Source organism: Schistocerca piceifrons, chromosome 7 (assembly GCF_021461385.2).
Source record: "Schistocerca piceifrons isolate TAMUIC-IGC-003096 chromosome 7, iqSchPice1.1, whole genome shotgun sequence".
In the NCBI taxonomy this organism is placed as follows: domain Eukaryota; kingdom Metazoa; phylum Arthropoda; class Insecta; order Orthoptera; family Acrididae; genus Schistocerca; species Schistocerca piceifrons.
In genome coordinates, this window is record NC_060144.1 from 414,330,367 (window position 1) to 414,355,071 (window position 24,705).

The window sequence follows — 24,705 nt, forward strand, 5'->3', positions numbered from 1 at the left end:
CACATATGCTGATCTGAAGAGCACCATATCAAGGGATGTAGCCAACATACTTACGAACATGCTTCGTCATGCTGTGCAGAATGCAATCCCGCACTTTCAGACTCTTCTGGAGACTGATGGACGCCATATTCACCCCCTGTCATAGCAGTAGTGGTACTGGTATGTAATGGTATGATGTACCGTAGCAGGGGCTACCTGAAGGACAGGGTTTACCAGGGGAACACTCACACATATGCTGATCTGAAGCGCAGCATATCAACAGAGGTGGTCACCATACTTATGGACATACTTCATTCTGTTGTGCAGAATGCAATCCTGCACTTTCAGACTCTTCTGGACTCATATGGACGCCATATTGACCCCCGTTTGTAGCAGTAATGGTACCGGTATGTAATGGTGTGATGTACAGTAGCAACACATTAAAAGTGTTTCAGTTGAATCGATTCTGCATTTTTTCGTTTCCCCATGTCCTTGACATTAATGCTACCAAGTCTGGTACTCGTACGGTAATTAGTTTCCGTGTTATAACGTGTGAAATAGGGAAAGTTTAATTATAACCAACCGGTACTTTAGTCGGCTGTGACTGGTCGTGAGAAGCTGTAAACGAAATTTTGATGTAGTCAGTAGCGAGCCAGGGTGTGAATCGAATGCTCAAAGAAGCTACGATCCCCTTGAAAGTGTCGTCCGAAGATGGAGGCGAAACGTTGTGTTTTAATGTGAAATCCATTCGACTACGGCATACTAGCCCGAAATATTTTATTAATTGTCTACCATACTGTTGCAGCCTTGTCTTTTTTGCTTAGAATATGCTTGCCGTCCGACCTCTTAATATTCATACAGGTGCGTGTCTTTTTTCCAAAGTTCTTTTTAATTTTCCTATAAGGTGCTTCTATATTTTCCGGGGGCCATGCATGTTCCAACAGCCTTACATTTCTCTTCTAATCATTCCTGTTTTTGCCATTTGCACTTCTTATATTGCAAACCCCACCTCTGATACTAGTAAAAACACATCAGTTATTCTCGTTCAGATTTTTAGGAAATCTATCACTGGTCTATGTGTGTGTAAACGTTTTAAGCGAGAAGTAAGTTCGAAATAACAAATAAAAAGGTGTGTTAATCATTGTCATCTAGTATGTATGACAGGGTCGGTATCTGATAAATAAGGACTCTGTTGCATGATGATATTTTATGCTTCCTGTTTATTTTTTTATGTCATACTTCAGTATAATACACTGTTTGGTCATCATTCTTTAACATCATAATTTCATGTCAGATACTTCACAATACTTCATGTCATAACATACCAACTCCATTCCTACACTTCCGTAGCTCATTTATGCACAAACACTACTGCACTGATACACAGGAACAACAACTATGATACAATCAAGAATCAAGAATTTTATTTACCGTAGATCATTTTACAATAATATTGGCTTCGTCATACAAGATGTACTAGTACATACAGAATAATAAAATAAACTTCTGTCAATACATTATAGAATACATTTGAAGCATGGCAGTGTACCAAATTACAAAGGATAGCTTTTAAAAGTTAACGCAACAAGCTATCTTATAATCTAATATAATATGGTATTTTATTGTTTATAGTATAAACTTTGTAATTACACACGATTAACCACAGCGCAAAATAATATGTTTAACTACAGACAACTTTTAAATGCTTATATTCTCCTCAGGCATCTCAAAGAATTCTTTAATGTCATAGAATGGATGATCTGACAGCCAGCTGTACTACTTAATTTTAAAAGAATTTGTATCCATAGACTGAACATGAACTGGCAGTTTATTAAACATTTTGAGTTGGTTAACTTTGTGGGAATTTCCTGTTCTCGCTAATCTGTGGCGCGGTATGTCTAAATTACCGTTAGCCCTGGTGTTGTGTTCATGTATTTCCCTTCTGGCAATAAATTCTGAAATATTATTTTTAATATAGAGTACAGGTACATAGATGTATAAATTTATAATTGTAGGTATTCTGAGTCTGGAAAAAAGAGGATGACAGTGCTCCCTATGACCTCTTTTACATATTATACGTATGACTTTTTTTTGTAATTTCAATACGTTTTTGATGTGAGGCGAGGGCCTCCATATAATCAGACCATATGAAATATGTGACTGGAATAGCCCAAAGTACGTCACTCTGAGGTACTCCAAGCTCACTACTTGCTTTAGTTTCAAGAGAAGGTATGCAACCCGAGATATTTTTACACATACATGATTGACATGTTCCTCCCAATATAGTTTTGAGTCAATGTGAATACCTATGAGTTTTACTGACTTATTGACTACTTCATTTGATGTTCCCATTAAAAGTTGTTGTGTTTTGTCAGGGTTGCATAGGAGCTTATTGGCTGCAAACCATTCCAGAGCTTTATCTAGTGTTTCTTTTGTTAGGTTATTCGGATCTGAAATGTTCTGATGTGTGGTAAGTAGTGTTGTATCGTCAGCATAACACACAACAGGGTGAGCTATATTTTTAGGTAAATCATTAATAGCGACAAGAATGGTCCATTGATAGACCCTTGTGGTTCAGCTGTGCTGATTTCCATGATGGAAGAATTTAAATTTCTGACTGAGACAAATTATTTTCGGTTACTTAAATAAGAATTTATCACAGATAAAGTGCTCCCTCTCACCCCATAAAACTCTAGTTTCCCCAGTAGTATGTCAACAGGAATGCAATCAAAAGCTTTGCTTAGGTCACATAATACCAGTGATACCATGTTATTATTTTCAAAAGCTGTTAAGGTTTGGTCAATGATTTCCAAGATGGCCCCTTTCGAAAGCCAAACTGATTGTTATATAGGATATTGTGTTTTTCAAAGAAGTTGCTTATTTGTGTGTGTATCGGCGCCTGAAATACCTTTGAGAATATTGGAACAATGGAGACTGGTCTGTAGCTTTGGGGGAGATGTTTGTCTCCTTTTGAAAAACTGGGACAACTTTTGATACCTTGAGTGCATCCGGAAAAACTCCAAATTCTACACATTTATTAAAAATGTAAGCTAATGGTTTGGCGATTGAGTGTATTGTCTTTTTAATTATGTTATTTGATAACCAATAACAGTCCATACTTTTAGAACCTGAAAATTTGGATACAGCTTTCATAACATCAGCAGGTGTAACAGCCCTCCATTGAAATGCCAGGTTAACAGGCAGTGGTGTTCCAACAAGGTTCATTGCAGATGAATTTGTTGCTTTGATACTGTTAGTTATTTCTTTAACTGAGTTTAAAAAGTACTCAATTAGTCCTTCAGGATCTGTGCGTTTTGGTGTATTCTCTTGTTTTATTATTTGCCAGGCTGCCTTGCATTTATTGGGAGCTCTTTCTATATAGTTCTCCACTGCTTGCTTTTTTGCCAGAAGAAGTTTAGCTTTATAGTATTTTTTGCATTTCAGATATGACCTATAAATGTTCACACTCTGTTCTGCCCCTTGGTCAGAGGCTTGTTTATGCATCTGGTACAGCATATGCAAGTTTCCTCTAATTTCTACTAGCTCTTGTGTGAACCATTTCAGACTTTTCTTTTTCTTTTCATTTGGATATCTAATTTTTTTTACTGGTGAGCAAGAATACCATAAATCTGTGTACTTTTTAAAGAAGTTACCAAAGCTAATTTCAGCTTCCCTTTTTCCAGATTGACAATTATATATAAAGTCCCAATCCGCACTTCCTAATCTATCAACAAACATATTTATGTACTCTTCCTTCTGTCTTCGTACCACTACTACTTTAGATTCTTCAGTTTTAACTGGCTGCCTCTTACAAAGTGTAAGGAGTAGTGGCTCATGATCTGCAAGTCCACTTCCTGCAAGTCTAACTGTAAAATCCTCCCTATGGAAATTCACAATAATATTGCCTCTACAGGTATTCTTATGTGTGGCACAGTTATTTGTACAATAGAGGTGTAATGATCTAAGCATATTCAAAAATGTCCTAGCTTGCAGCTCAGAGGTATTTGAATACATCGAACTTTTATGTCCGAGGAGTCTAATACAATTTACCACTTCTTGTTTAATGTTTTCAGAATAAATTATACAAATAGGATAATGACAGAGAGTTTTGAATTATAACTACAATTTCATAATAATTTGGTAATGACTCTATTTTTATGTAGCAGTTGTATTTATGAAAAAAATGAGAATAATTTTGGTTTCTAGATAAAAAAGATCATTTACCGTACATTGAAATGCGTCATAAATTTATTCTTAGTATTGTATTCTATGATAAGAGAGGGAGATAAGAGCACTGACCAGCTCAGTTTAAACAGTTGCCCCCACCCCCACCAAGAATTTTGAAGCTTGAACATGTGAACGAAATTCTGATAACAACGTAACAGACCTGCTCAAAGTTCACATTTCAGAAAATGTAAAGTAATTAAATTTTTTGAAACTGAGGTATATGTAATGTGTGTAAGTTCTGTAGCTACAATAATACATTGAAGCGCCAAAGAATCTGGTATAGGCATGTATATTCAACTACAGAATACTGCGCTGCAGTTGGAAGTATCTATACAAGAAAACAAGTGCCTGGCGCAGTTGTTAGATCAGTTACTGCTGCTACAATCGCTGATTACCAAGATTTTAATGAGTTTGAATGTGGTATATAGTTGGCGCACAATTGAAGGGACACAGTATCTCCGAGGTAGCGATGAAGTGGGGATTTTCCCCTTATGACCATTTTATGAGTGTACCACGAATATTAAGAAACTGGTAAAACATCAAATTTCCAATATTGCTGTGGCCAGAAAAAGATCCTGCAAGAATGGGACCAACGACAACTGAAGAGAAGTGCATCCCTTCCACAAATTGCTGCAGATTTCAATGCTGGGCCATCAAAAAGTGTCAGTGCATGTATCATTCAATGAAACATCATTGACATGGGCTTTCAGAGCTGAAGGCCAACTTGTGTACCCTTGATGACTGCATGATGCAAAGCCTTGCGCCACGCCTGGGCCCATAAACTCTGACATTGGACTCTCGATGGGTGTAACATGTTGCCCGGTCGGATGAGTCTAGTTTCAAATTGTATTGAGTGGATAGACATGTACATATATGGAGACAACCTCAACAGGGGACTGTTCAAGCTGACGGAAGCTGTGTAGTAGTGTGGGGCATGTGCAATTAGAGTGATATGTGTCCTCTGGTGTGTCTAGATACGGCTCTGACAGATGGCATGTACATAAGCATCATGTCCGATCACCTGCATCCATTCACGTCAGTTGTTCATTCCGATGGACTTGGGCAATTGCAGCAAGATAATACAATACCTCCAATGTCCAGAATTGCTACATAGTGGCTTCAGGAACATCCTTCTGAGTTGAAGCACTACTGCTACAATTGCAGCAAGATAATACAACACCTCAAATGTCCAGAATTGCTACATAGTGGCTTCAGGAACACTCTTCTGAGTTTAAGCACTTCTGCTGGCCATCAAACCCCCTCCTCAGACATGAGCATTATTGAGCATATCTAGGATGCCTTGGAACATGCTGTTCAGAAGAGATCTCCACCCCCTCGTACTCTTGTGGGTTTATGGACAGCCCTGCAGGATTTGTGGTGTCAGTTCCCTCCAGCGCTACATCAGACATAGGTTGAGTCCATGCCATGTCGTGTTGCGGCACTTCAGTGTGCTTCTGGGAGCCCTACACGATATTAGGCAGAGGTACCAGTTTCTTTGGCTCTTCAGTGTATGTAAGTAATATAATCAACATAAATTTGCATTGGTGTAATGAATGAAGTATGCTTTTAATGAGCTTATTACAAAAATGTCCTTTACTCATGTAGATAAAATTTTAAATTCAATGACAAAGTTGTTACTAGTAGCATAAAGGAACAAAAATTAAGTACAAATAATCCGAAACATAATATTTACAAAACAAGTGGTGCACAAGCATTAAACCATGTGGCAACTAAACCAAATAAAATTCAAATATGTAGAACATTTTCATGCATCTTTAAAAGTAATAGAATATTATACTTAGCATGCCATATTAAAAAGATCAAATAACATATCTGATGAATTTCTGTACAAAAAATCACAATTCCAACATTACTGTGAAAATGAAGTAAAAAAAAAAATATTTTAACTAACTATCTGTGCATTTCCTACAGTAAATATTTGCATGAAAACTCAATTAATTCTAAGCATATACACAGCATTTCATAGTATAAAAGTGGAGAACAGCAAAACTGATTATTGACGAATACAAAGGAAAAGTTAAACAACATAACATTATCATTATGTTAATATTTCCATTTGGGTGTAACATTTTTAGGTATAGACACACAATATAACAATTGTTTATAAAAGAAAAATAGATTAATGGCAATTTTAGTCATTCATTCTATTTGTAAAATTTAGAAAAGAAATAATTTCAAATATCTTTCTTCAACTTTGTTGACATCTCTCTCTTTTTAAATAGTCAGACCTGTTTCAATATCAGCAGTCAGTAAAATCTCAGTAATTCAAATGTTTTCCACAGCTAAAGTTTCTACTGTTTCCCATTATCTTTGTTGTCACAAGATTTATTTAACACTAAAATTATTATATGTCCTCTGTTTACTTTCCTCTCTACAAATGAACTCTTGATGTATTTCCAAACACACTGTCATATATGGTAAGTGCGGAACAACAAAGACTGGAGGTGTGAGAGGAAAACAAGTTTAATCTCTCAACTGAGTTTCACACAAGATCTGAATACAAACACTGGCAGATGGAACTGTACATTGAGTCCCTATCATGATCATACAATACCATACTTCAAGTCTGTATATGTCATATTCACAAGCGGTGGGTCAAAACACTTCCAAAGAGTGCAGTCTGACTTTGCACTGCTATCCATGGTGCGGTGTGCTTTTAACTAGTCTAGACATGCAGGAGTAGTACAAAGGCCACCGATGAGCCCATGTGGCATGGCATGGTATGATTGGCTCATAGTCGGTAGGTTGTTATTTCCTGTATGTACGCTGGCAGGCATTGCTGAGGTTACCATGGAAGCGGCTTAGGGATGGCTGCACCTGTGTTGTTAAGTGTTGGTGGTGCCACTGTCTAATGACCATCAGCTGAATGCCGCCTGATTCCTGGCTGCAAAATGCTGTGCGCCATAGTGCGGTCGTTGATGATACTGTACAAACATCAACTCTTTGGTATAAACTAACTATAAACTAACATGACACACCCTCAGAATACATTTCCCTAACCATAACTACCTTCATCATTTACATCAGTAGCACCAACAGTATCATCACAACATTATCAAAAACATCATCATTATATCATCAGCAATAGCATCATTATTAGTATACAGTAAGCTCTTAATTATCCATGGTAATTGGGGACTTGGAAACCATCGCTAATCAAATTCCATGGATAATCCCCAATTAAAGTGCACAGTAATGTATTAGTGTTGTTTGAAAACAAAAATTAATTACAATATCGTAACTAAGATCATTAACTATGTTCATAAGAAATTCTACTTTAACTATTATAGTTTATGCCCTTAGAGTGAATACAGTGCAATCCAGTTTTAGACTACCTTACACTACTTTGGGGGGGGGGGGGGGGGGGGGGGGGGGGGAAAAAAAAAAAAAAAAAAAAAAAGGAAACTGTCCAGCTCTTGCAGTTTTTGAGCAGCACATTGTTTACTGCTCTCGTGTTGTAAATGAGAGTACCACTCATGCACAACTGCTCCTGGGTTAATGGAAAATTTTCAGTAGGTAAAAAAAATGTTGGAGAATAGTCCACAGATAATCTGTAAAGTGGCTTATACATACATGGATAATCAAGAGTTTACAGTATCTCCTCTACCATCAATATTTCCTCAACATCTCACAAATGTCCTACTGCAACAGAATATCCCAATATAATTTGCAAACGAATGGCTTCATACAAAAGAAAATATCCTCTCTATAGTGCATTATTATTCAGTCTATGATCAGTTACAGTACATGTTTACAATTTCTCAAAATGTTATCATCATTAGTAACAATTACTTACAAAATTACTTTTAGCTCTCACTTGTTACAATTTTCAAAGCTTGTCTTATGTATGTGGTCTGACAAGGTTATGTACAAAAAATATCAAAATGCCTACATCACTCTTAAAATGAAGTAAAAAATCAAAATAATTTAACTAACTAGCTGTACATTTATTGCAACAGGTAAATGCATGAAAAATCAACAAATTATAACCATTTGCACAGCATTTCATAGTATAAAAAAAATAAAACTAACAAAACTAGTTATTGACAAACACTCATTGCATAATATCATTGGGACAACTGCTTAAAAGTTGTTAAGATACATCTTAAAAGCTTGTTCCACTCATATTCACATTTTAAAAATGTTTCAGTGTACCCTCTGTAACACACAATATGGTGGTTTGTGAAGTATCTATGTAATGTAACAGCTCAAATGTTGACTGTAACTCTACAATGTGACAATAGTGACAACCATGTCTGATTCATTTTACAGTAACCTTACCAACAGATTCAAATTCCCACAAATGTCATGTAGCAGTTCTCCTAATATATCCAAAGTCATATACAAATGAAAAAGTAAATTTTTGAAAATAAAATAAAATTGAATAGATAAAAAAGTCTACTCATCAAGTAGTTGAAGGGCAAGGAAGAGGGATGAATGGAAAGGACTGATGAGGTTTAGAAATGGGATGAGTTTAGAATTTTTTAATAAATACTTATTTAGTATTTAACAGTTTCACATAATACCTGCCAGGTTAGCTGAGAGTGCTAATGCAATGCTTCCTGAACCTGGGTAGGCATGCCAGCCCCAGATTGAATCCGCCTGGTGGATTAACAATGTTGGCCAGTGTGCCGGCCAGCCTGGATGTGGATTTTAGGTGGTTTTCCACATCCTGCCAGGGGAATACTGGGCTGGTCCCCACATTCCGCCTCAGTTACACGACTCGCAGATATCTGAACATGTTTGCACTATTCCATGGAGTACACTAGATGCAGGCAGCTGGGCTGCACTAATTCCATCCCAGGGGGGTATGGAGTGGCGGTAGGAAGGGCATACGGCCACCCCTTAAAATTAACCTTGCCAAATCCATCCTAACCATGCTGACCCTACAAAACTGTGGGGACAAGGCACCAGTGAAAGAAGAAGTTTCACATAATAACAGGAAACAAACTCATCTGAAAAATAATTATATAAATTACAACACTTTCACATTTCAGTCTCTTGTCCAGAAATCTACAGGAGATTGTCCACTGCATTATATCTTAGGTGCCACTTTTGTAGAATTCACAAAACACTTCCTTTTTTTTTCTTCTCTGAGGTATCATGTCAAAATACTGTCATAAACTTTACATGTTGGAATCTTGAGAAAATTCATGTCTTTAAGCCTGTATTTAGGATGATGAGTTACTTTCTCGTATTCATCCCATAAATAAGCCAGATACTGAAAGTTGTCTGTTAATTTAAGTCCAAAAATTATATGAACTGTGTGTGCCATGATCCACATTGTTGCGTGTAACTTTGCTTTGGGAAACGATTTCCATTCAGGTATCATGGCATTAGAGACCTGTATATTGCATATGTCCATTTTATAGATCAGTCAAATCATGTCCCATGCTGTATGCCATATCTTGACAAATTTTGTACACTTAAAACAATGTTTCATTACAGTGTCCACATGTGGCTGACGGTTTTAACTGGGTGGAGTAAAGCTTTGAGTTGATTGCTATTGTCTGGGTTATCACTTTGTACCAAGTCAATTTGTTGTCTTCTGGTATTATTTTCATTGCTAAATTTTCCCACATGATTTTCCAGTTGTGCTGCACTAGTCGCAACTCCCATTTATTAGGAATTGGTATCCCTTTGAGAGCTAAGGCCATATTACAAACTTTTTATTGTCTTCTGATTCCAAACCTGTGATGTCCTTCATGATCACATTCATCAACTTTATATTTACCAACAACTATTTTACCTTTAAGGAGAAAACATACAAACAGATCAAGAGCATGGCCATGGGAACCAGGATGACTCCTTCCTATGCAAACTTTTCATGGGCCGCTTGGAAGAGGCCTCCCTGGGATCCATAAGCCTTTGTCCCATGGTTTGGTTTAGATACATTGATGTCATCTTTGTCATATGGCCTCATAGTTGACCTGTTAAAATGTTTGGAATGTTTTAATACATTCCCCCAACTAAATTTTATGTGATCATATTCTGAATCCCACACCACTTTCCTTAATGTTGACATCTTCCTTACCAAGGGTGAGCTCTTCTGTTCACATTAAACCTACTGACAAACAACAGTACTTACATTCTGACAGTTGCCATCATTTCCATGTCAAACGATGCATTTGAGTCCAACATATTTGTTGAACTGCAGACTCTTTACAGCAGTACACCATCATTCTCATCTCAGCCTTCACTGGAAATAATTACCTCACCAGCCTAGTTCGAAAGCAGATTTCCTCGGCCATCACATCCAATCCTGTACTGCTCCAAAAAACCACTTCAGAGTACACCTCTCATCACTCAGTATCATCCTGATCTTGAATGTATTAATCTGCTTCGTTGACAAGGATATGGCTTCCTAAAAGCATACCCTGAAATGAAGCCCATTCTGGGTGAAATTTTGTCCACCACATGTAGAAAAGTTTTTTGTCATCCCATGCCCCTCTTCCCATCTCTGCAACATCTTGATCAAAGCCTATGCTCCTTCTGCACCCATTTCCTCACCCAAACACTCACACCCCCACTGTAAGATTTGCCTTATGCACCCTGCTACCACCACCTATCACTCCTGTAACTGGCAAAATATTCACTATCAAAGGGAGAGCCACCTGTGAAATGACATGTCTTGTACCAACTGTTACATAAACACTGTTCAACCTTCTACGTTTGTATGACTACCACCAAGTTATCAGTTTGAATGAATGAGCATAGACAGATGGCATATGCTGGCAACACACGGTATCCTGTTCTACAGCATACTGTAATGACCTCAGAGCCTGTTTCACCACATGAGCTGTCTGCATTCTTCCCCCCAATCACCACTTTACAGAGCTGCACAGGTGAGAACTGGTATTTGTAATCTTACCCTACCACAGATCACTATTAAAATTCTCTGTCTTTGCACAAATTTTGAAAGCCTCAAGAGGCTTATCTTCATTATCTTGTTGTTGTTGTTGTTGTTGGCTCCAAATCTTGTCTAGGGGTACTGTAATTGAGGCTGTAATGTTATAATGTTGCGGGTTCTTGTTGAACTGAATAATGGATGATGATTTGCCTGTTGTTATGAATATCTTTTTATTTTATCCCATTCTTCTAAATCGCAATTTTCACTCCTATCACACCACAAATTACATTGTTGTTGTCAAACTTAGAAAAACGTTTACTTCCATCTAGGGCATACCTACTACTACTATTTACATTCTGCGGTACTTCCACAATTACAAAGAGTTTACAAAGCAAAAGAGTTTACAAACTTTCTTGACAAGCATGAATCTTTGTTAAAATATATCATTATTCTGTAAATGAGTCCAGAAATAGATTTAATAATTAGCATTAGATTGTGCAATTAATAATATGAATTTTAAGTATGCCACAAATTTTGTAATTTCAAATATTTTTAAAAGAAGAGTAATTTTAACTGTACGTACAGAGTACTAACAAATTAATTTCTTTTTACATATTTTAGCCCGAAGCATAACATATCCTATACAAAATCATATGAAGTTCATTCAGTTAGACAGCTGATATAATCTTCACCTATACAAGAATCGATAGATACATGGTATCAGTTATTTCTATAAAAAAATGTAATGTTAATGGAGTGTGTCCCATTGTATTACTACATGTTCTTGGTTCTCAGGCCTTAATTTTCATTAATTATTTTCTCCAATTTCTGTGGCCTCAACATTTCTTCTCAGTAATTATTCCTTTCTTCATTCCATTGAGTTTTCTATATATTACATTTTATGATTTGTCTATCCCCACCATCTCTACCACATTTAATACACTTAGCATTCCACTCTTATTAACTCTTGCATGAAGTTTTGTCAGTCATCTCCATCTTCTTTGTTTCCCTATCTCCCACCTATAAGCTCTCAGCTTTTCAAATCTCATCTGCTACAATCCCTAACAATGTATCTTTCATTCTCATCCTGTTTGTCTCCCCTGACCCAAGCCTTTTCTGAACTTTCCCCATTTCCTAAACCTTGCCGGCCCCTTTCCTTCATCCCTCTTCCTTCCCCTTCAGCCCTTCTGCTAGAAGAAGGAAGCACTGACTCTGAAAGCATGCACATTTCTTTAACATTTACATGTGTTTTTTTTATGCTGCAGCTTTGTGAGTAGATTATTTTATCCATTCTATTATATTACAAAATCATATACAATCATTCCAACTAAACAATACTGCCCAGAAACCCAAAACTACACCATTTTTCCAAAAGATCTTTAAGTTTAGTGTCTGTGTGGGAGAAAAAGTTTATTTCACTGTGGTACAGTAATTTTAATTTTCAAATATGTCCAAAATTAGTTCGGAATGTATAATAATGCTGTAAATTTCAATGACACAAACATTGCAGGACAAACATATGGCATATCTGATGCAGATTATTTAACTAATATTTACAGGGAAAAACAGTAAATTGTGTTTCCAATTGTAGAGCTGTAGCTTTCAAAAAGAGACAAACTTTGCCTACAAACTTTTTCAAAACACAGACAGACTGGAAGTACGTAGTACACTCAAGTTATTTCCCGCAAAAATACATACATATTTTTCATCAAAAGCAATAAAATATATGTATTTTCAGAGTAGAATCCTTTTTCCAGTTACAATTAATATTTTTTGTACATTTTTAAATTATATTTTCCATGTCTCAAGTAGAAGTAACCTCTCATCTCATATATTACCTTACTGTGTACTACAATTTACTTACAAGTGTTGGTTTTTACTTTGCATCAGTATCATTATTTAATTATCATAGGTGGTAATTGTAATATATTATCATTCCTCATGTCTCTGCACTTTCATGTTTGCAAATTCAGCTAAAAATATTTATTTTCTCTAGTCTCAGATTCTTCATTACCCACTTTTTCTAATCACAAACACTTTACTGTGACTTTTTACAACTTGATTTCATGAACATAATTTACTATCATACACAACAGCAAGTCCATAACTCATTGCTTCCTCATTCTACACAACATTTCAGCACTATATATATCAATATAATCATTACCATTATCATAATCAACATAAAGCCCTAACACATTTCACTAATCATCTCTTCTCACCATATATGCTCCTTACCTTACAGAACCCTACAAAACATGTACACCTATAAAATCGTCTTACAGAAACATCATGAGTGTAGTACAATATTCATTTTCTCATCATCATATTACAGGTAAGAATTCCAGCAACATTATGATTACACTCAACATCACATACTTCACACTGATCAGGACAAGAGCATGTGAAATAACAGAAAGTAGCTGTTGTTCATAACAAAAACGTCTGTTCAAATTTCTGTTTCAGTATTATCTCTAACAACTTTTGTTTTATTTATTAACTTGGTTATTATAGCATGCAGGGAAAAACTAAACTAAATAACACCCTGCCTTTTCAATAATGAATATATTTCTGCAAATTGCCCCAAAATGATTTCAACATTTGTATACAGGCCACTACTGGCATTCATTCGAAAACAGCACAGTATATCTAAATAAAACAGAAAAAAATAAATTGTTATATATTACTGAGAAAAAATATACATCCTAACCATACTTAAATCACAATAAAAAAATCGAAGTTCATATTACAGATAAGATAAGACAGTACAATTTTTTCACATATGAATGCGGTATATATCACTGTGTTTTCAATACTGGTACTATAGAATTTATTATGTGGCTTCTTAAGCTGTTTTATGACTACTTCCTGTGGTGCTTTTTCCACTTCAAAGACAACTGAAAAATAATTTTACTGTGACATCTTCCTCAGCTATACATAATGTTACTATTGCATTTTATGTACTGCACACTGTTTCATTTCCACTTTCTGTCAAACCAAAACTGTGTAATTTTTTGCCACTAACTAACACAGTCTTCCTTTCAAAGAGTACCATTCTTTCCTCCAATGCAGCTAAAAGATAATAATTTTGAAATATTTCACTAGACTTAAACAGCCTGTGCAAACTGATGATGGCACCAGCATTGCTACAGAATGTGAAGAAAATGGTTCCTGGAGATTTACTATGACGGTGAATTCGTAATCAGAAAAAGTTTAAGGAAAACCTGCATGAAGAAAATTAATATTGTGTAAACCCCACGAACCCATTTTACTTCTGGGAACTTCCAAAGCACACCTCTGTAAGAGAACTTTCCCAATCCTGTTAAAATCCTGATAATAAAATCCTTTGATAGTGGAAAACAGTAAAACACTCTGAAGCTAATTTGATAAATAACAGCACAAATACTGTAATTTTGCTTACTAGTAACAATTAAACCCAGATAAATTTGCAACTAAACATGAATGAATGGGAATATGACATTCAGTGGCATGTAAACAAAGATTGCATACTTTAACAACTGTCAGACTCAAAGTTCCCTCTAATACACCAACTTGAGCCAATGGCGAATAAGCTACTTCTTTGGAATTGTTCGGTGTAAATAACTTACACATTTGGCCACATTTCACAGTGCAACACATTACTTCTCCTGTCTAAATTACTGTATATACACATCAAAGCACACCCTTCCAAAAGACCCATACAACACATGCAATGACTAGTGCAAATATACTGAAAGGCAAAAACAAATAAATGATGGCAATAACTACTGTTATGGGTGGGATCAACAATCACTGAAGGTGATAAGTCTTTACAATACACTACTTTTATTTGCAGAGAGAAACATTAAGAGATAGTCTATTACAAAGCATAAAGCAATTAAATTGGTTACAATTGTGTTTCTCAAAGCGAGGAATGATTTTAAGTCTTAGCTGTTCTGGGTCGGCGTGATGTGATGACGGTGGTAGAATCAGTTTGAAGTTGCTGATATGAATCCTATAAGTTCATCCAGTCATGTCCTTGGCATTAAAATATCCTCTTTCCTTACATCCTGTTTCGGCTGGCAGTGGTAATAAGTTGTGTAGCATCGATTTGTTGTAGACCGGAACAAAGTAACTGCTTATGCGGAACCTGAAGGTCATGTTAGTTCAACTGCACATCTCACACACGATAGGTTGGCACAGTCCACATGACATGTTTAAATTAACACTCGATTTGCTATAACTTATCAATTGCAAAGTTAGACAGTCCATTTACAGTTCCCATGAAAACAGCCACATATATAGCAACATGGTTCACAGTTTCCACATTGGCAGTTAGTGTTTTAGCACGTGTTATATATCGTAGCCAAGACAATGAGCAATACTAAATCCACAGTTTATATAACGCAGCTAAATTCTAAACTGATGACAATACTGTCTGTTCATGAGTGCATTGTCACTGCCACAAGCATCAATCTGTAAAAACCAACAGCATTTGCATAATACAAAATCCATTTAGAATATCTATCATAAAGTCGAACTTCGAACCAGTCTAACACAAGAAAGTCCTGTATTAATATCGTGTTAAACGTACACCATTACTACATAACAGTAATTGCTTCCATACCACTATGCTTTCACAGCATCTGCCACTGTCTCCTTCACTGTTCGACCCGACAACTATCGATAGCTATCTCACTCCACAATTCTTACAACACTTCCACCTATTGCATTCTGTTTCACACAGTAAATTTAATAAAAGTATCTGAAAGACCATCAGAAAAAAATCCGTCTTTACATAAGGAACTCGTATAGAAAATATCACAGTAAACATAGTCACAAACACTTCATGTTCTACACTATATAACCAAATGAAAAATATTCTATGTCATCACAAGCATATCTCTGGAGTACAAGGTAGTAAAAGAAAGGGGAAAAAATATCTCGTTATTAGTCATGGCATCACAAGAGCCACCCCAAAACACCTTTACAAAATTTTTGATCAGACATTTAAATCTGCAAGTTGAAATTATAAGATCTTGCATCAAAGTTGGGTACTGTTGTATGTTTCATTATGGCAGTGCTACTATAAACACATGTGCACTGTTTTCAGACTGATCACAAAAGTCAGTTTGATACATCAACCACCAGTGAAGCTGTAACTGAAGTACAAAATCATAATAGTTTCTCAGAAAAAAGACTTTTGTTTGAAAATTTCAGAGACTTCTCTCTAGATAGATCATTTGCAAATGATAGATTCCAAATGATTTTTAGCAACTAATATTGAATCTTCATTTGTCCTAGCCAGTCATGTAATGTTCATCTTTTTCAGAAGGAATACATTTCATTTCGTTGCCAGTGCAAACAATAACAGATAAACTCTTTTCCCTCTTTGCAAATACAAAATCGCCTTTCTAGTACAAAGACAATTATATTCTTCATTATCATTAACTACTTCACTTCTTCAACAATGTCTTCATTAACTACAGGATTAGGTTCTAGTTCAAAGATTTTGTCACTGTTTTTGTCTTCATCATCACCATTGTCAACATGAATTTTTACTTAATTGTTGTCTATTAGGCTATTATTAATGATTTGTTTTGAGTATTTTCATTGTTGTCTTTTCCCTTTGTCAAAATCTCCCATTTCGTAGTGGCTCATAATTCAAAAATACTTTTAGTTTCAGAATGCACTTTTGTACCATTAATTCTTTCTACAGTTTCATCTTTTGTATTTAATTCTTCATGATTAACACTATCTTGTATTATTTCACAGAGAAGATTGGTCTACTGTCTGTTAAACACAAAGACTAGATACAAAATTCAACATATTTCTAAAGAAACGTATATAGCATTTTGATACAACCTCCCCTCTAAAAGTGGTAAAAATCAAACTTCTTACCAAAAAGAGAGAACTATGGCAAATCTGCAACGAAAATAATGTCACAACAGATATGCACACTCACTACAAAACATACCAAAATTTTACAAAAGGTCATAAAACAGGCTCAATGGTTGGTATATAAAAAGTTCTACAGATAATGTAAAAGCTATGTGGAACATGACAAGGAAACAGCCAGAAATAAGAAAATCAATAAGACTATTATCTTGCCTCATAACAACAAATAAGATTACAGGTCCAAGTCAAACAGCTAATATATTCAACAATTACTTCACTAGAAGAGCTGAAAATTTAATAAACACTAATTTTGTGGGAAATCAGCAGCCAGCGGGAAATAAGATCAACAGCTGTGAATGATCATCCAGTTTTTTAAAAGTACTGGCAAAAATAATGTAAAATAAATTAATAAAGTTTATAAACAGAAATGGAGTATTAGTCAGTTGTGAAAATGGTTTCTGTAGTAAGAAATCAATTGAGGTCGCAGTCTGTGAATGCATAAACACTGTTTTAAAAGCCATCAATAAGAAAAATGAGCATCGGGTATATTTTTAGATCTAACTTAAGTTTTTGACATAGTAAACCACAGAACTCTTCTAAACAAGCTTCAGTGCTATGGGATTAGGGGATTAGCAACTGAATGGATTCATTCATTCCTCAGGGACTGCAAGCACAATGTGTGATTATACATGTAGGTGAAAAAAGCACAAATAACTTCAGAATACCTGTCAGAAGAACCTCCAATAATTTTGTTCGTTGATGACACAACAATATTAGTAAAGGTAGCAAAAAATGAGGATTCCCAAGATGAATTGAACTCTCTTACAAATCAACTAAGTAAATGGTCAACAACAAATCAGCTTGTAACAACACAACAGGAAAAGAGTAGCGTTAAACTTCCATAATAACAAAACAGTACCTTGCATTACATAGATATCACAATCAACCAACAACCCCCTGCAAATAAAAAGATAACAAAATTTCTTAGCTTTTGGTTTCAAAGTGACCTAAAATGGGACAAACGTACTGAAGATATTAATACCAAGCCAAGCACAGGCTATCTTCCACGGGTTCAAAAAGGATGCATAAGTGCACAGGTACCAACATCTTCCTATTACATATATTTTTATGTGCATTTAAAATATGGATTCATACTCTGGGGAAAATCACCAGCAGCTCTGGGGACCTCCAGAATCCAAAAAAGAGCCATTAAAATTATTACAGGGAGTAGAGCTAGGCAGTCATATAAACTGATATTCAAAAGACTGAATGTGTTGCCACCACCATGCATGTTTTTTGTTGACACACTAGTGTACAATAAAAATTTAGTTGGAAATAATAATAGTATTTAAGAAATTGTGACTAACATAATTACAACACTACATTAAAAGCTAACTTACTTTTACTCCCAGCTAATACAAATGCATACAAAATACTAATTATTTTGAAAGATCTATTGGAGAGTATCTACAGAACCACTGCTTCTATTCAGTAAGTGAATACTTGAACTATAATAAATGTATAGATCAGTAGCTTTTGTAATTTATGGTATGTAGGAATACATATAATCTTGAAACCTGTTGTCTGTAATGTTTAGAGTGAAGTCCAATATCATAGTATACATCCTACCACATGTGATCAAAGGACTAAATAAATAAGTAAGTCATTCATGACATTCTGTCATTTGTGTTGAAATTGCTTTTTACTAATTTTATTACAATTAAAGACTCATCTTGAGAGAGATGTGTCTAATCTTTTATTACCGATTCTATCCAACTTTGACATAAAGAATTAATCTTCCCAGTCTTACCACAGAAACAGACATTATTCCTACATTTCACACAAAAAATTGAGTAAAACACAGTACTCAGAAATCCAATCCAGAGATTAATTTTTGGTCTCTGTTAATCAGTCTCATTCAGTTGTTGCCATTATAATCCACCACCACTGATTGTTACTGGTACATCTGAGTATCATTCCATCCATCATTTCATTGGTGCTTCTTTGCAGATTAACATATTATTTCAGCCTTTCAATCTGCAAAAAAATTAATTTACAACAGAATCCAAATATTGGTATTTAATTTAGCCTGGACAAGAGCCCCCAGATTTTCAAGTACCCCTCTTCTGTTACTAATTAAAAGGCATTAATTGTTCTTGTGCACATTTTTAGGAAGTCTGTGACTAAGTGTCTGCAACCATTGTAATCAAGAAAGAAGTTCAAAATAACATTTAAAAGCCTATGGAAAATGTACTCATCTAATTTCAATCAAAATTAGGGCTCAGTGAATTAATCACTGTCATCTAGCTGGTATGGTATGATCAACAGATATCTGACCATTGAGTCTGCTGCATGATGGTATTTTATCTACTCCTTCTCATTGCATTATATGCTAAATTATTATTGTGCGTGTCATCAGTGCTTGTCAAATACATCCTTTTTGTTGTCAATTGATTATATCCACTAAGGACTAGAATTACTAAGAAACATTTGATTTCCTCAAACATTGTAGGAGGATTAGGACGATTTTTAGAAAAGCACAACTGTTATTTCTTCTTGATATCATACTGATAACTTCATAATTGCAGAATAGCTCAAATGACTCAACTGCTCTACTGTTATCTTGTTGCTTGGAAGGAGAAAAGTCAAATTGTTTGGATTTGTTTCAAAATCTCCTACAGTCCAGGTATCTGTTTCATTACAGTGAGTACTGGTATATGACTTGTCCAGAATTGCTGTAAGTATGGATGTGAAAAACCGACCGGTTAAAACTGATACTGATATTTTAGTTCTGAATAACTAGTGGTTTTTGCTAATTGTTTGGTGTTGATTATAGAACATGAGTTTTATTTTGCTAATAATCAGACAGAAGATCAAAATATCATTTAGTGCTAAAATATTTGGTTTCTAACAAATCTTTTATTAAAAAGTGATTAACTTTTATTCATGAAATTTCCATTGATTTGAAATATTGTGTTGTTATAGAAAATGTGAAAAGTGATCAGTGCTATTTTAAAAACAATGCCAACAGAAACAAGCAACAAACACATGGGATAATAACTGGTACAGTATTGCTGAGTCAATAATGTACCTGTTACCATGTGGCAATGCCTTTTAGATGGGGCATGTGTCTAAACAGTGTAAGACTTGCCCCATCTGGGATGGATGATAGTTTCTCACTATTGTCATCAGAGATCAGTTGTATTACAAAATGGCATACAAGGTGACAGTCAGTCAAGAAATATTCAGGGAATTGATTTTAAAAATATGTGGACACTGGAGGGTTCTGCAGTGAAGAACCCAGTTGCTTCTCTCTCTTGTGATCCAGACTTTGACTAGAACAGACATGTTTCTTGGGAGGCAACTTAAGATGCACTGCCTTTCCTCCTGTTGCCCACTTTATTTAGTTGTTCAACCTCCTAGACTGACCTACGCCTGGTAATTTCTGCCCTAGGTATGCCCCTTGTATCCTGTACATTGAAATGTATTATCTTTCATTGGCCAAATTTCGTGTTTTGTCATTTAACTTCCATCCTGGATGCCCTCTCACAAGTTCTGACCACTTGACCTCCTGTACATTGTTGGTGTCAGGAGTGGGAAGAAACAATCTCTCCATCTTTCATTTCTTGTACAATGGTATCAACCATAGTCAGCAAGTATTTTGCACAGTGCAGTATCAGGGAAGTACAGTGTTCTATTTGCTTTAAGAGATTAAAAATGGGAGGATTCACAACAAACAAATGACACCATAGAAGGCAAAAACTTAAAAATTCTTTCATAGTTTACAATAAAAACAGAAAGTAGCTGATAACTGACCCGCTCCCTATGTCTACGTAATATGCCTTTACATTCTTGTAGGCCTTGCAAATGGACAAATTAACACAAAAAATAGGGACCCTCAACACCAGTTTTCACCCTTTGGCACTCACTATTGATAATGTCCAAATACTGATATGATCCTCAATTATAAAATAATTTATGAGCAGAGTTTGAAAAAATTAGAGTCAGTAGGACAATACTGGTGATTTTTTGTAGTATTCAGACACTTATCATTATCCAAGAAAAGCAGCAAACGGTGGACATGCTAAGTTTTTTCAGTTTGCATATTTAATTTAATATTTTGATTCCATGTATCTTGAAAGTGAAGGAATCACACTTTTACAGTCTTTGTTCAATTTCTACAATTATAGCAGGAAATTTTAGGAATAAAAAAATGAAAATTGGTTATTTCAGGAACCGGTTATTTTGAGCAGTTTTAACACTCAGGTTAAACTGGAGCTGCAAAAATTGATATAACCAAAAACCAGTTGGTTCAGTGACATCCTCTATCCCTACTGTTAACTGTAATGGTGGTTGTGATGATACTGGAGCAAGTACTGCCATTGGCGGATAAAGCAGATCTACATCATTTTGCAAGTTTGACATTTGTGCACCCTGTGATCAAGGTAATATCTCTGGTTTCTCCATGCAATGTTCTAACTTCATTATCAGAAAGAATTTATCTTTAACAAAAGTGGTCAGGAATTCCTCCTCCTTCGTCACCCCAGAACCTCTATCAGTCAAGATGTTCAAATCAGATGTGGCAATTAAAATGTGTTGCGCATTATGTTCATCTGCAAATAAATGTCAAAAGCTTCCTGAAAACTCTAGCTTGTAGAATCTCAGTCAAATGTCTAAGTGGAAATTAAGTGGGCTCATTGATACCAACTACAACCAACAACAACAACAACAACAACAATAGAAAATTATGAAAGCAGTAGGCATAATAAAATAAAGCATAAAAATTATGTGCTCTCATTTATGGTTAACATTTTTTTTTTTTTGTAACTCAGCAAATGTACAAGGGGCAGTCAAATGAAAATGCAGCACATGTAAAAAAAGGTAAGTAAATTTTTTTTATTTAAAAAATAATTGCCATAACTGTTGAAACATTTACCCCACTGTGAGATAAGATGGTCAATGCCTTCATGGAAAAATGTTTGCAGTTGCCTACTGTAATTAAAAAACTCGATACTGGCAACAACAAAAGTCAAATGAACTGTCTGATACCCAAACCAAACGCCAAGCTCTGCCACCACGAAGCAAAGTCAGCTCTCTCCGTCTCTCTGTAAGCAATCAGAATTAACTAAATAATGAACATTGGTCACCTCAAGGTACATCTACTTTTCGTTTTCAGTTTAGGAACTATACTATTACACATACAAGATTTTTAGTTTGTTTTCACAATAACAATAGGCACAGTATGTAACAATGTCTAAGTTCGCTGAAAATTCTAGACTGAATAAATGTATCTTTACAATAAGAATAATCAAAATATGTAACAATGTTTAAATTCATTGAAGGTTATAGACTGCATAAATGTCTTCTACACCTACATCTATGTTTACATACATATTCTACAAGCCACCATATGGTACATGGCGGAAGGTACTCTGTAGCATTACTAATCGTTTCCTTCTCTGCCCCTCTTACAAATACAGCAAAGTAAAAATGACTATCTGTATGCCTCTGTAAAAGCCCTAATCTCTCTAATCTTATTTTCATGGTCCTTACGCAAAATGTATGTTGGTGACAGTAGAATGGCTCTGCTGTCAGCTTCAAATGTCAGCTCTCTAAATTTTCTCAATAGTGTTCCTCAAAAAGAACATCATCTTCCTCCACTGATTCCAATTTGAATTCCCAAAACATCTTTGTTATACTTTTGTGTTGTTTGAACCTACCAGTAATAAATCTAGCAGCCCACCTCCGGATTGCTTCAGTGTCTTTCTTTAAGCCGATCTGGTGTGGGTCACAAACACTCAAAACAGTACTCAACAACAGAGCACAGTAGTGTCCTATGTACAGTCTCCTTTACAGATGAAGCCCACTTTTCTAAAATTCTCCCAGTAAATCGAATTCGACCATTCTCCTTTCCTACTATAGTCCTTACATGCTCATTCCATCTCATACTGCTTTTCAGTGTTATGCCTAGGTATTTAATTAATGTGACTGTGCCAAGCAGCACACTACTAATTCTCTTCCTGGCAGATTAAAACTGTGTGCCAGACCGAGACTCTAACTAAGGACCTTTGCCTTTTGTGGGCAAAGCTACTCAAGCAAGACTTATAACCTGTCCTCAGAGCTTTACTTCCACCAGTACCACATCCCTTACCCTTCAATCTTCAAAAAAGCTATCTTGCAAAACTTCTGGAAGAAAGGGTATGACAGACATGGCATACCCACATGCTGGGGAATGTTTCTAGAAAGAAATTTTCACTCTGCAGCAGAATGTGTGCTGAAATGAAACTTCCTGGCAGATTAAAACTGTGTGCTGGACCTAGGTTTGAAATCAAGATCTTTGCCTTTCACAGGCAAGTGCTCTACTGGTTGAGCTGCGCAAGCATGACTTATGACCCATCCTTACAGCTTTACCTCTGCCAGTACCTCATCACCTACCTTCCATGCTTTAGATCAGCATTTAACAAATGCAGCACACATTATGACAATGGGTGCTAAAACCTGCACTGCAGTTAGCCAGAACAATCCTATTGTTAGTATCACCATTAATCCTAAATGAGACAAATGCCAAGTGTACTCCCTCAGCAAAGTCTCAGAGTAATAATAGATGAAAATCTAAATTCAAAACACCTATACTTATAATTTTTGATCACAGTTATTTTATCCTACATGTTCCTTATCAGAAAAGCTCAAGGCACCTGGAACTGGTTATGAATGCCTGTGTTCATTATATCATTGTACTCTTTGATCATATTTCACAATCATATGCCCAGCTATCCTGGCTATGTGCAGACAAGCACAGAGATTTCCATACCCTCTGCCTTATTAATGTATACCATCCCTCATATCTATACTCAACCATAGCACTCTTGTCTGAACAACATGGCAGAAACACCTATTCCCATCAGAGAAAAATCCTTTCTGTCCCACTCCATCATTCAGTCACTCTCTCAAAGTCCTTCTCATTAGCAGGAACCTGACACTAGAATAACCTCCCACAATACATGTGTGTCTGCATGTAGCCAGGACAGCTGTGCATTTCCAGCTTCAGAAGACAGTTAATGGCATATCTACTGAAGAAACAATAATGACCACCGCTGTCCCTGAAAAAGCTTGTTACCCATGTACATCCTTCTTATCCTTATGTACATCCTTATTATTATTATTATTATTATTATTATCCACTCCAGATCTTCTCATTCTCCAGTGTTAATAGCTGGTGCAATTTCCTTAAATTTCTTTTCCCAAGGACTCGCTACATGAGAAAACATCTATTTTGTACATATATAAATTCGTTTCGAATCTGCCACTATCATCATCATCATCATCATCATTGGTGGCAGCAGCAGCAGTAGTAATAGAAGTACTACCAGTATTAACTTTATTAGGGCTTAGTATTATTTACTCACATTGTCTTTATAGACGCTCAAATCATTCTAATACTATCTGTCACATTTAAATTGTTTTTCCTTAGGTAACTATGCTTGAAAAAAACATACTGTATGTGTGAAACTTTGGTCCAATGTAAGAGAGGGCCTGGTGGCCCTAATCAGATCAGGCTAAATAAATAAATAAGAAATAAGAAACGAAAAACACAATTTCTCAAGAGAAGTTGATTAAGTTTTTTTGTAATATTCCTGTAGTGTCAGATATTTCTTACACCTTTAACTGCCATTACCTAAGTGCTCACTTTCTCACCTGTTTGCAGTTCTGAGACTCTACATGTTCAGAGCCAGTCAGTTGTTTCTTAACTG